The sequence below is a fragment of the Hibiscus syriacus genome, unplaced genomic scaffold (assembly GCF_006381635.1).
Source record: "Hibiscus syriacus cultivar Baekdansim isolate YM2019G1 unplaced genomic scaffold, ASM638163v2 tig00112350_pilon, whole genome shotgun sequence".
Classification (NCBI taxonomy): Eukaryota; Viridiplantae; Streptophyta; class Magnoliopsida; order Malvales; family Malvaceae; genus Hibiscus; species Hibiscus syriacus.
Window position 1 is genome coordinate 1 of NW_024063311.1, and position 12,131 is coordinate 12,131.

At 34.7% G+C, this 12,131-nt stretch overlaps 2 pseudogenes; one reads left to right on the forward strand and one right to left on the reverse strand.

Moving 5' to 3' along the window:
- Positions 1 to 4,876: 4,876 nt before the first annotated feature.
- LOC120178460 lies at positions 4,877 to 7,986 on the reverse strand (annotated as a pseudogene).
- A 754-nt stretch (positions 7,987 to 8,740) lies between these two features.
- LOC120178450 lies at positions 8,741 to 11,940 on the forward strand (annotated as a pseudogene).
- The last annotated feature ends 191 nt before the right edge of the window (positions 11,941 to 12,131 follow it).

Below are 12,131 nucleotides of genomic sequence, written 5' to 3' on the forward strand. Positions count from 1 at the left end.
ATCCAATTCCATTCTATTGAAGAAGAGATGATGAAGATGTAGGAAACATAACATTTTGTATCCATATCCTACACATATTCGAATATTTCAATATCATGAAACTTAGGCATCATATCCCAATTCTAGTAACATAATACAGATGTTCTTACTGCAGCTTCACCACATAAATCAACTGCTAAACAGAAAAAGAAACAGTAAATCATAGCAAATAAGAAACGATAAAATCATATGAAAATTCTGATGAATGCAGATGCAGAAAGAAGAAGAATAAAATTACAGGAAAAAAACCAAAGCTGAGAAGAAAGAAGCATGATCTATGGCGACCGACGATAAATATAATCCCTTTGGCAGCTTATTTATATAACGTGCACAGGAAACGAAGAAATGCTAATTAAAGAAGAGAAGAAATTGTTTTGAAGCTAAAGTGGGTGCCGCCATGGCCATGGATCAGCAATCTTGTTTGGAACTGCAAGTTGCAACAGGTTTGATGGAAATGAAGGTGGATTCCAAGCTTTTTGAAGGATTCTGCAGCATGAGGTACAGGTATGCCACGTTGATAAGTATATAATGACATCCCAAGTGACCAAAATAAACACATAACAGGGTAAAACTATCATAAAAGTTATCAGATTACATTTTGATTCATATACTCGGAAAATAAGTATATTAATCCCTTATATTATAATCATTAACAAATAGTCCGTCCGAAAGCATGATTGACTTTATAAAATTCTAGGAGTGTCGAAGTTATAAAATTTTCAACGGCGACAATAGATGACATTCAGGAGACGACTGTCTAGGGAAATGAACAGAAAGTTCGATGAATCATTCGTAAAATGTTTGTTTATTAAGATAAATAAATAAATATGAACAAAATTTTTATGTTAATTTAATAAACGAATGAACACAAATATTTGATTCGTTTACATTCAGAAACAAGCTCGTTTACCCATTCTTTTTCCTTTTATTTTTCACATTTTAAATATTGGTGAAGGGACTAAGCTGAACACTAGGTGAATTTTGGAGCTCAAACTGTGAAACCTAAGAGAATTAAGAATTAAAGTTGTAATTCCACCATTTTTCTTTGACTTGTGAATTAAAGTATAGGAAAGGGTGCGGATGGAACATGTTTGGAACACTAAATGAATTGAATATAAATATTTTAAAATAAATAATAAACAAAAAATATAAATGTGACATTAAAAATTTAAATGAACAAAAAATGATTATAATATCTTTAAAAATAAATAATAAACACAAATATAATATTATTGTTTAAACTCAATTATTTACATCCTACAACCGTGACTGCAGCCTCCTTGATTCATATGTGTGTGTATATATATATATAAGAGATTTTATCCACTAGGATATGGAATTGGATATTATTATTTTTTACTTTTATATTATTCGTAATATTTGGTATATGGATAATGAATTTGAATTTATATTTTTTATATTTCAATCTATTTTATTTATGTATATCCAAATCATATATTGAATTATTTATCTATTTTTACTTTTATAATTTTATTTCATTAGCTTACTAAATTCAGGTATTTAGCATATATAAAACAATAGATAATTCGTTTTAATTGATTAATTGTTTTTATAAATTTTGATTTAGAATTTTTTTAGTTATCTTTAGGAATAACAATAGGTCGGATTAGGTTTTTGTTCCACCTGAATTTCATCCGAAATCAAACTTGAATTTTCATATAAAAACATGCACCTTAAATCGAACCTATTTTTTTAAATAAAAAATAAAATCGATTTAAATTAGAACTCGTCAAGTCCGAATCAAAAATACATCCCTAATTATACGTCCATACGTGGGACAGTTTGATCGGTGACCTCAGCCGGAAGGGTATCTCGTCTAACCATTTTAGGGCCCAATTCTGTTGATCAAATTTACTTGATTTATTCAAATGGGCTTTCAATCTAATGTATGAACCTCAAGAAAATATAATGTTGAAAGTAGGGCCGTAAATATATCATGCAAATAGCAACGAGTTATTCGAGTTTGATTTGATTAAAGTTCAGTTAAATTTAAATTGAGTGAATTCGACTTGAATTCTTAACGAATCAAAGCAAACTACTTAATATCCGACTTGGAAAACTCACGAGCAACTCGAAAAATAGTATATTGAACTTTCAATGTTTAAATTAAATTATAAATAATATAACGTTTATATGTTGTATTTTTAATGCAAAATAAGATTTTCATGTACTTAAGGTTCAAGTTTGTGTTCGAGTTTGAGTTTCAATCGAGCTAAGTCTGAGAACGTTTCTAGTTCAAGTTTTTTCGAGCTCGGGTCGAGCTTCAATTTTTATTTTGAATTCAAGTCGAGTTTGTCAAATTTAAGCTCATGAGCTTTTGAGTCGAGATCAACTTTGAACTTTTCGAGTCGAATCGAGCATAACAATATTCGAACTTAACTAAACTCGTTAACAACCCTAATTGACTGTGTATCCTTATTTTAATAATACAGGGTGAATACAATGTAACACTTGTTAAGAATCTTTTTAACTATTGACAATACGCACACACTACAAACGTAACTATTCGAATTCAGATCCTCTAATAAAAACAATATTTTCTTTACAATCGAGACCAATCGATAAATTCAAATTATATTTAAAAACCTCATCTTTAATTTTGAAAATAAAATAAAATAAAGGTAATATGACTTTATGGAGCGTAGGAATCACTTTTGTTGTAATGCATACTCAAGATGTCTCTCATGTCTTTTGACCACTCTTAATTATTATTACAATTAGGTTTCTCCATATGATGTCATTTCTTATATTATTACAATTTGTTTATACTTTTTATTTTAAAAAATAATTAATTTGATTTTTAACGATAAATTTATTTTTAAATTGTTCGATATATATTATCTTATAAATTATACATTAAAAAGGTGAGGGAAGGGTTATGATTAATGGGGCAGTCATAAGGTGAAAAAAAGGAGTAAATTGAAAGCTTTACTTTGATAGGGGAATATCTCCCTCTCATGCAACTAGTAAAGTTAAAGCTCCTCCTAACCTTATATTCTTTGCAACTCTCCACAAGCAAAGCTAATTTAGAACACAAAAAAGAAAATCAACTGCAAAAAGATCAAACATAGCTTTTTTCTTCTTTAATTTCTTTTTTTAGACATGTTTTCGCACGATATGATTGAACTCGATTCGAATTATTGTTTTCCCGATGAATTAACAAATAGAGAAAAGGCTTAAGAGAGTTCAATGACCATTTTACAACAATTGGATAAATTTAATGATAATTTTATAATAATTCGATAAATTTAATGATTATTTGTAACATTCTGATGATTATTTTGTAATAGTTTGATATAGTGATCATTTTATAACTTTTGAAAGTTTAATGACTAAAAGATCGTTCAAGCATAATCCAGTGACCTTTGGAGTACTTTACCCAATGCTTATTATCACTTGAAAATCCAAAATTCTTTGGGAATATGGTGAATACACATACACACATATATCTGCAGGCATTCTTCTTAAGAACATCATATCAATAGCAAAGATTCCAGGGAAAATTCAAGAACAATCCCTCAAATTTGCTTCCAGTAAGCAAAAAACGCATTATGAAAAAATGGATCAAAACTAATCTGACATTTCAGTGCTTAAAAGCTTGAAAACACTAACAAGAACAGCAGCTACTGACCTAAGATTTTCATCAATGCAACAAAAAGAAAAGGAATATCAGGGTTTCAACCCTCTAATCGTCTGGTTAATCCATGCATTCACGACCCTCTTCTCCTGTCCTTAATATGGGATTGGATTCACGAGATATCTCAAGTTAGGGGGAATGAAGCCTGGTCCGAGATCATTTGAAACGAATCGTGAGACCCTTCGAAATGAATGATCTCGAACCAGACGACATTCTCCTCAACAGTTGAAGACTTCCAAGAGGAGGAAAGAAAATAGAGATGCAAGCAAAGGAACAATAGGCTGATCGATACTTTGATTTAGCCATGCAATGATTCTTCATTTTTATTTATTTTGGTGCTTAGAGGGGCCTTTTTATTCGTGAGGATGAGGATCTCATGATGTGGCTTAGATGACATAGAATCCCACTTTCTATCCCCATATCTTTGCTTTTTACACTGATTTCAAGTATTTTTTAACTTTGATGTTTGAATTTTGTAAGGTTTATATTCACGGTTCATGATCATTTCTCTTAATAATGTCATCTTTAACATTTGAACATTTATTCACTTATTACCGGGAATGTGATTCTTCCATTCCCTTAGGTATTGTTATATTATCGGTATTTTGGACTAAAATGCCCTTAATTTTTTTTTTCAAAATACAATTCTTATGTCGTTGAATAAAAAAATTCTACGAAGGTTAAATTGTAAATTTATCCTTAAACTATTTTAGATTTACAAAAAAGGTCCATAATTAGAATTTTATATGAAGTCCAGGGGTTAAAATAAAATTTTACCATTTCATTAAACATATTATCTTTTCAATTTTGTAAAAAAAATTATATAAATTTTATGAATTTAAAATTTTTAAAGAAATATATAAATTAATTATAGTAAAATTATAGTATAATTCAACTTGTTAAAAAACAAATATATAATAATGACAATTTGGTAAATATACATCCTAATAATCTTTTATTCCTTTAACCAAACACTGTAATCTTACATTCCTGCTAAACGAACCAAACACAATAATTTGCAACATTAGGTAATGTTATATTCCGGTAATCCTATTACCGCCGGTAATCTTACATTCCGTGAATCAAACGTTCCATAAAGTAATTATTTATTACTGGTTTTGAAAAATTGGTAGAATATTGGGGTCAAAGCAATTGCTTCTTTTAGCATCCTAATTCTCATTATTGTCCATATTGCATTTGATGATGAAAATCAAATAGCTTTTTCAGTAGTGGAAGGAGAGCAATCAAAGCAAGCTGTAGCTGTATAGTCACAAACTGACTTGTCCGACACCTTTGTTATTCAGATTGGCACGAGATATTAGGTTTGTAGATGGGCACTTGTGACTGTATATTGCATCCGATGGCAAGATCTCCATGCCAATCCATTATAGATAGACCAAGAGTAGACAAGGAGCGACCCAGGGGGTAATCTTTATCCCTCAATTGGGCTTCCAGGCTGCCCCCATAAGCAAGATCACCACGACCAGTCATAGCACCTCCAGTCATGACTACCTGGAACTGCTTATTAGAAATCAATTTGTCTTCAACTTTCACACCAGCCGACAGTGCATCACCCAAGAGAGTAACCGAGATTCCTGCTGTAGCCTTATTCTTCTTGAGATTACTAAACCTGGTATCGCTGCGCAGTGTATAGGCTAAGTCCTTTCCAACAGTCTGCATATAAAAACCCACTGAAGTTGCTTTACCTTCCCCATGCTTTAAATTTTAAAGAACTTGTCAATTCCATTTGGACATTGGCATCCCTTTTGTCCTTGGTAATCTGGCCAGAAAATGAAATAGGAAGTTTATCTTTACCAACAAGCAGTCTTTCCACATTAATACCTTCGTAACCTACATCATGATCCCAACCATGAGTATCTAGAACAGGCCTCACAAGCCATGGGTTGGATGAATGAAGGGAACGATAGCGATGAGTAGAATTATCAGAATCAAAAGAAGCAGGCAACGCTAAATCTGGCATGGGAGCCGGAACAGAAGAAGCACCACTGTTTTTCTTCTTCTGCATTTTCACCATACTCACTTGGCAGATCCTTAGCTGCAGCAGCCATTTTCTTCATCATCTTTCGCCGCTGTTTCTCTTCCTTCAGTTGCTTTTTCATAAGAAGTTTTCCCTATATTCTAACTCATCAAAATATGCCTTCTTCTGAGCTTTACTAAGCTTTGCTATTTGTGCTTTAGTCAACTGCTTCAAAGGTGGCAACTCATCATATTCCGGTTCTTCCTCAGAGTCTGAGGATTCATCCAAATCATCATCTAATCCATCCTCATCACCATACTGCTCTTCAGGCAGGTTAACTTGTGGTCTTGATTGAAGAAGTGATGAAAGAAGGAAAGGTAAAGGAGGTGCTCTTGTTCGAGTAGCAAAAGGCTTTCTTGTAGGAGTATCTTGCAACTTCAAAAGTGTATTTGCTTCGGCCAGAATTTTTGATGCAAAGGAAAGAAACAACAAATGAGGCTTCCAGACCTGCCCATTAGGTAATACTCTCTGACCTGCCCTATTTGTTCTACATGCAGAGTGATTCTCCACTAACGAAACAGGATTCATGAGCCGCATATCCCCAGCTGCCTGACGAATAGCCTGCTGGACAACATGAGAACGTTGAGTGACAAACATGTCATAACTAAAGCAGTACCATTTGGACCATCAGGTGGAGCAGAAGCTGCATGAGTCAAAACTACAATTGCATTAAACCATATAGATGGACCAAAGATCTCAGTGATGGTACGCAAGAGGGGCATATCACCAAAATCCCTGGTTTGCATGTCCAACCTATCAAGGTACAATACAATATCTGGAGGTGTTTTCTTAATGAAACTTTTAACAGAGTGAAGGATCTTCTCATTCTGGCATTGGTCAGACCAGGAAGGAAGAAGGCCTGGTGTATCAATTACACGGACCTTAATACCATGTACTGTGCCCACAACATCCTGAACGTTCTTTGTACCTGTCTGGAAAGCATCGGTACCAAACTTGACTTCATCAAATATTGAATTGATAGTAGCACTTTTACCAACTCCTGTCTTCCCAAGCACCATAATTGTACAGGAGAAATCCAGAGGTTCATTTCCAGCGGCCTCAAGCTGTTCTGCCATAGCACTTGCAAGGCCAAAGCTGAAGACACAGACACGGCCCCCATTTCTCCCCCAAAGCTGCTCAGCTAATCCAAGACTGTACAGAACCTGTGCCACAACAACATTATGGGGAGTCTGCCCAAGCCGATTTGCAAGCCGCAAAACTTAACCCTAATCAACTGTAGCTTTTCACGTGTCTCATCACTCTCCTCAGCCTCAACATTACCAGGATCTTCATTTGTTGTGAATGTGCCTGAGAGACACTTCCATTTCCACGAGGCTGCTGCACCACCCTGGGTGCAGGGTCCAATAGCGGAGCAGCACGCCCAAGGCCAGCAGGATGAGAAGGGGTAGCAGGATTTGTACATTTAACAGGTGTTGACGATACTGGAGCTGGTAGAATTTCACGTTCTCTAGACACATCCTAAACTCTTCAGTTTTGGAAGACAGAGAAGATCCTGGAGCATGTTGCACTTCCTGCTCTAGAGTCACTCTGGTGCTTTGCTTATCTTGACGATCTTTCTCTGCTTTCTTTTCAGATTTTTCGGTCAAAAAATGAATATCTTGAGCCATTTCATCAGGAAGCCAAGATCGAAAACCATCATGAAGCTCTGTTCTCATATCAGTTTTACCAACCTGAATCTGCTCATTCCTCTCACTTGTGGACTTTTCCGTATAAGATAAGTTTCCGGATGCAGAATCAACTGTCCCTTCCACAGGTTTACTTAGCTCAGAGCCTCAGACATCGTATTTTTCAGTTCATCAATCTCACCATTACGCTTTATGTCCCTTGCAACTGATGAATCTTTTGCTTCACCATTCATGTTATCCTCCACCTCCTCCGCAGCAGAAGTGTCACCTGCTTTTTCATTTTCATCCCCACCATCCAGTGAATCAAAATCAGATGTGGCACCTTTTACTTCCCTACTCTCTGTTCCCATATCTCCCATATCAACATTAGCTGACTTGTCATTCACAGTTTCAATGACTTTGTCATCTTGAAGCTTGAAAATCATGCCAGCTGAAGTATCAGCAGATTCCAGCACCTTTTGTTCTTGATAATTAGTAGCCATTACATCCTCTCTTGACTCCTCACCCTTAAACTTAGATCCTGATTTCACATCTTCCTCCACCCTATCACTTTACAAAAGTGTTCAACTTTCATCAGCCAATGTTCCCTCTAAATGTGCCTTATTGGTATTGTAACACCCCAACCCGCACCCGACCCGGATACGAGTCTGAGATATCACATTGACTTTTTAAAACAATATTTATATAAAATAACAGAACATTTGAACTTGTATTAATAAAATATAATCATATATTGTTGAATTATGTTTCATTATAACAAATTTGAAAAAATACGTTTTCATGAACAGTACTATATAGTATGAATAGTATTATATTGTATTAACAGTACCGTGAACAGTAATGTACAATATTTCCTGGCCACCATTCAATTCATCAGTCTTTCCTCCCATTTCAGTCCCTCCATAGTCAATCTTATCCAACACCACACAACCCGAACTCGAACTCGAACCCGACCCGACCCGAACACAACCTCTAAAAAATTCGACCCTAATTCGATTTTTTTAAAAAAATCCAACCCAATTGGGTCGAGTCGGGTCGAAACCTGTCAGATTCGGATCCTGTGCCTATCCCTAATACTACGTCATCAATGTAACAAAAATTAATGCCTGGGTCATTATTTTATGAAATAATTGATCATAAATTATTACAATATAATTTTTAAAAGTTTAATAGATAAAAGTAGAAGAAAATTAAAATAAAAGTGACCATCAGTGTAGTTTATCCAAAAAATAGAAATAAAATTTCTTTTACCCGACCTATTCTCAGCTCTCTTCAGTAAGCCTGCCGCCTCTGTGTCCCAGCCTCTTCCTCTCTTTGAATCAGCCCTCATCCGCCTTCTCTATTGTTGCTCTTTTTTAACTCAGGACATTAAAGAAAAGAGATGCAGCACGACGAGTGATATGGCAAGTAATAAGACACAAACACTGCAGTTTCATGTCCAAGTATAATTCTCCCCTCTATTTTCTCTTTAATCTTTTTTTGAGCTTTGATATGGGTACCATCTTTTTTAATGTTTTTTTTCTTTGCAGAATCTCTACTGGTATATTCTGTAGAAACCCTTATAACGTAACTGGGATCTGCAATCGTAGTTCCTGCCCTCTTGCAAATAGTCGCTATGCCACTATCCGTGACCATGATGGTAACTCATCCTTCTTTATTAATTGTATCTCTCAGAAAATTAGGGAAACGAGAAGAGGATTTTACTGGGTTAGGTTATATTAATGGTAATGCATTTTTGCTGCGTTAGTCTCTGTTCCGTCAGATACATACAATGTGTTAAATTCATTAAAATATATCTATTTCATCAGTTATCACAATTAAAATGAAGCATCGTGATTTTTGCGATTTGGCTGAATGATTGATTGCTAGAGAATGAGAGTGTCTGCCTGACTGGGTAGTCTGATTGCTGTATATTTGAATTTGAGCGTGATTAACTTGAATGGATTTTTCTGTCGTGCTCTTATGCAGGGGTCTTTTATTTATATATGAAGACTATAGAAAGAGCTCATAAACCCAATGATTTATGGGAAAGAGTGAAATTACCCAGAAATTATGAGAAGGCACTTGAAATTATTGACAAGCATCTGGTATTCCATCTCTTCTCATGTTTTACATTTCTACTAATTCATAATCCTTTTCTCTTAACTTTGCTTCTCTGTTGCTAAACATGCTTTTTTTTTTCTCTTGTCATTAAGATGTACTGGCCTAAGCTCCTTGTTCACAAAATAAAGCAGCGTCTCACAAAAATGACCCAGATGCGTATCCGCATGAGGAAACTTGCCTTGAAAACAAGGTTCCCATATGCTTTCACTTTTATTTATATATTGGTTTTGATGTTTGTCTGGAATTTAATAGATGAAAGTCATAGAAGAGAACTTTATTTCCTTGGAATTTACCTAAGGTGCTTGCTGAAAGCTTCCTTCCTAAACTTCATTTCCATTCATCATATCTTGTTTATTTGTTTGCCGTACTTTGCATTGGGCTGAACTTTGTGGGTTTTAGTGGGAGTTTTGTACCTTTCTTAAAAAATTAAGTGACGACGGCCAATTTTGCCACTATTCCATGGTTCAATATATAGTTTTGCTACAATTCTATTATTTTCTTTGGTTTTGGGAGAAAAAAAATGGAATTGGATATCCCCTTAATGTAAATGACCGATTTTCATTGATTCTGTCATTTTTTGTGTTAAAATATCAACTACTTGGAAGTATAGTGGCAAGATTTAATGACATTGAAGTAAAATGGCCGAGTTCAACTCTAACCCATGATATAGTCAACAGTGACTATTTTGGCCTTAATACCAAAACTTATTTTAATTGTCATTTATTTGTTTGTGCTGGATTTCTTTTTATCATTATTAGCTGTTATCACTTTTATATTTTCCCATAGGGAGAAGATCATGACTACACCCAGAAAGGAGAAGAAGAGAGGGATAGAAGGGAGGAAAAGGCTGAAAAGGCTGCAGTTCTGGATAAGGTTATAATCTGCTTAATTGCTTATCCTGATGTTTTAGCATCTCCAAATTGGTTTTAACTAATACCTCCACAGGCAATTGAGAAAGAGTTGCTTGCAAGGCTTGAAAATGGAATTTATGATGGCATATACAACCTCCCCTTCAATAAATTCCTCCAAACTCTTGACACAGATGAACTGCAGGCTGAGGATGAAAATGAAGAGGTTTGTGTTATGCTACATATTGTTGTATGGGACCTGAGTTTCTTTTCCCTTTCCTTTCTCACTGCTTGTTTTCTGGGAATAAGCAGGAATCTGAAGTTGAATACGTTGAGGGCAACTTTGAACTTGAAGAGGAAGATGACATAGAAGATTTGGGTATGAAGGATTATCACATTGGTGATGGTATGACTCTTGTCTGTGTTCTCAGTACTTGTACATGATGTGATATTGCATGCATAATATTAAAAATGAATGTTTATTACACCATGTTTGCTTTTTTCCTATCTTAGCTATTGTCTTTTGAAATGGTATGAGCTACATTTTTGTGACAATATTATCACACCAATTGCATACCATGTGCCTGAATAAGAAATTCTGCATATTCATTTCTGCTATGGTTGAAATTTTTATACAGATGAGTTAGCTAATGATGATGATGATGAAGAAGAAAATGCAATTGAAGAAAAGAGAGTGAGAAGTAAGCCTAAGTCTGCCCATGATAAGTCCGAGAAAGATGAGTTTGGTAAAAAGTTGAAAAAGAAACCAAGGATCCATGTTGAGGTAAGAATCCTTGTCTATATCCAACTCTGTTTTCTGCAATCATATATGTATTCTTTCATTTTTATATGTAGATATCCATGATTTTTTTAGACTGTATTTTATTCATGTGATAGTCTAACATCATTAATATCAATTAAGTGAAAAGCCCCCTCCCCCCTTCCCTTTTTTCTTTTTAAATAATGGTGATTCTATCTATATGTAGCTTGAGAACTTTCTTGTAAGCATTGTGCAAAAAGATTTATATGGCAGACTTTGATGTCTAATGATATTAGACCGTTTGTCACATCTGGAAAGAAACATTGTGTTGATTTCTGGTGCACTTGGAATCAGACAGATATGAGCAGTGCAAGTAATTTTGGTTCATGGCTAGTAATGATTACCGTTAAATTCTGTAGCTTGAGATACACTTTTTTACATACATTGTATATAGCATATTATTATTATTACACCAGATCCACCTGTTTTTTTGGTGTTTTTTTATGGAGTTCCCCTCCTAGTAAATGATACGTTCATTTTGGGATCACTGGCGATCCTGAACATATTTATAGAATATGGTTACTAAGGCCATTCGCATTGTATTTTGCATTTACCAGGTTGAACATGACGAGGGTGGTGAAAGGCAGAAAGTAAGCTTCTGAGTCGCAAGATCGATGGTATCATTCAACAAGTAGCATGAAGGGTAGATTACTTATAAGTAAAGAACGTGGAAAACGAATTAAACTCGAGGAGGCCTGCTGTAACAACCCCCCGCCCATAAACCTCTAATACCAACTTCGGTTAAAAGAACACTTAGGATAGAAGAATGAAGAAGTGGAGAAGAGTTTTTCATTGTTATTTTTTTGGGGTTTTAAAAATTTTGTTGACCTTATTGGAGTACTGGTTTGTTTGTTTAATGCAAAGGGATGTGGAATTTATTAATTACGCAGAGAGATTGTTAATTGCTTGCAATGCAGCTTTGCTTTTTATACTATTCTGTTCCTAGTTATCTAACCAGAATCTCTCTCAATTCCCTTTT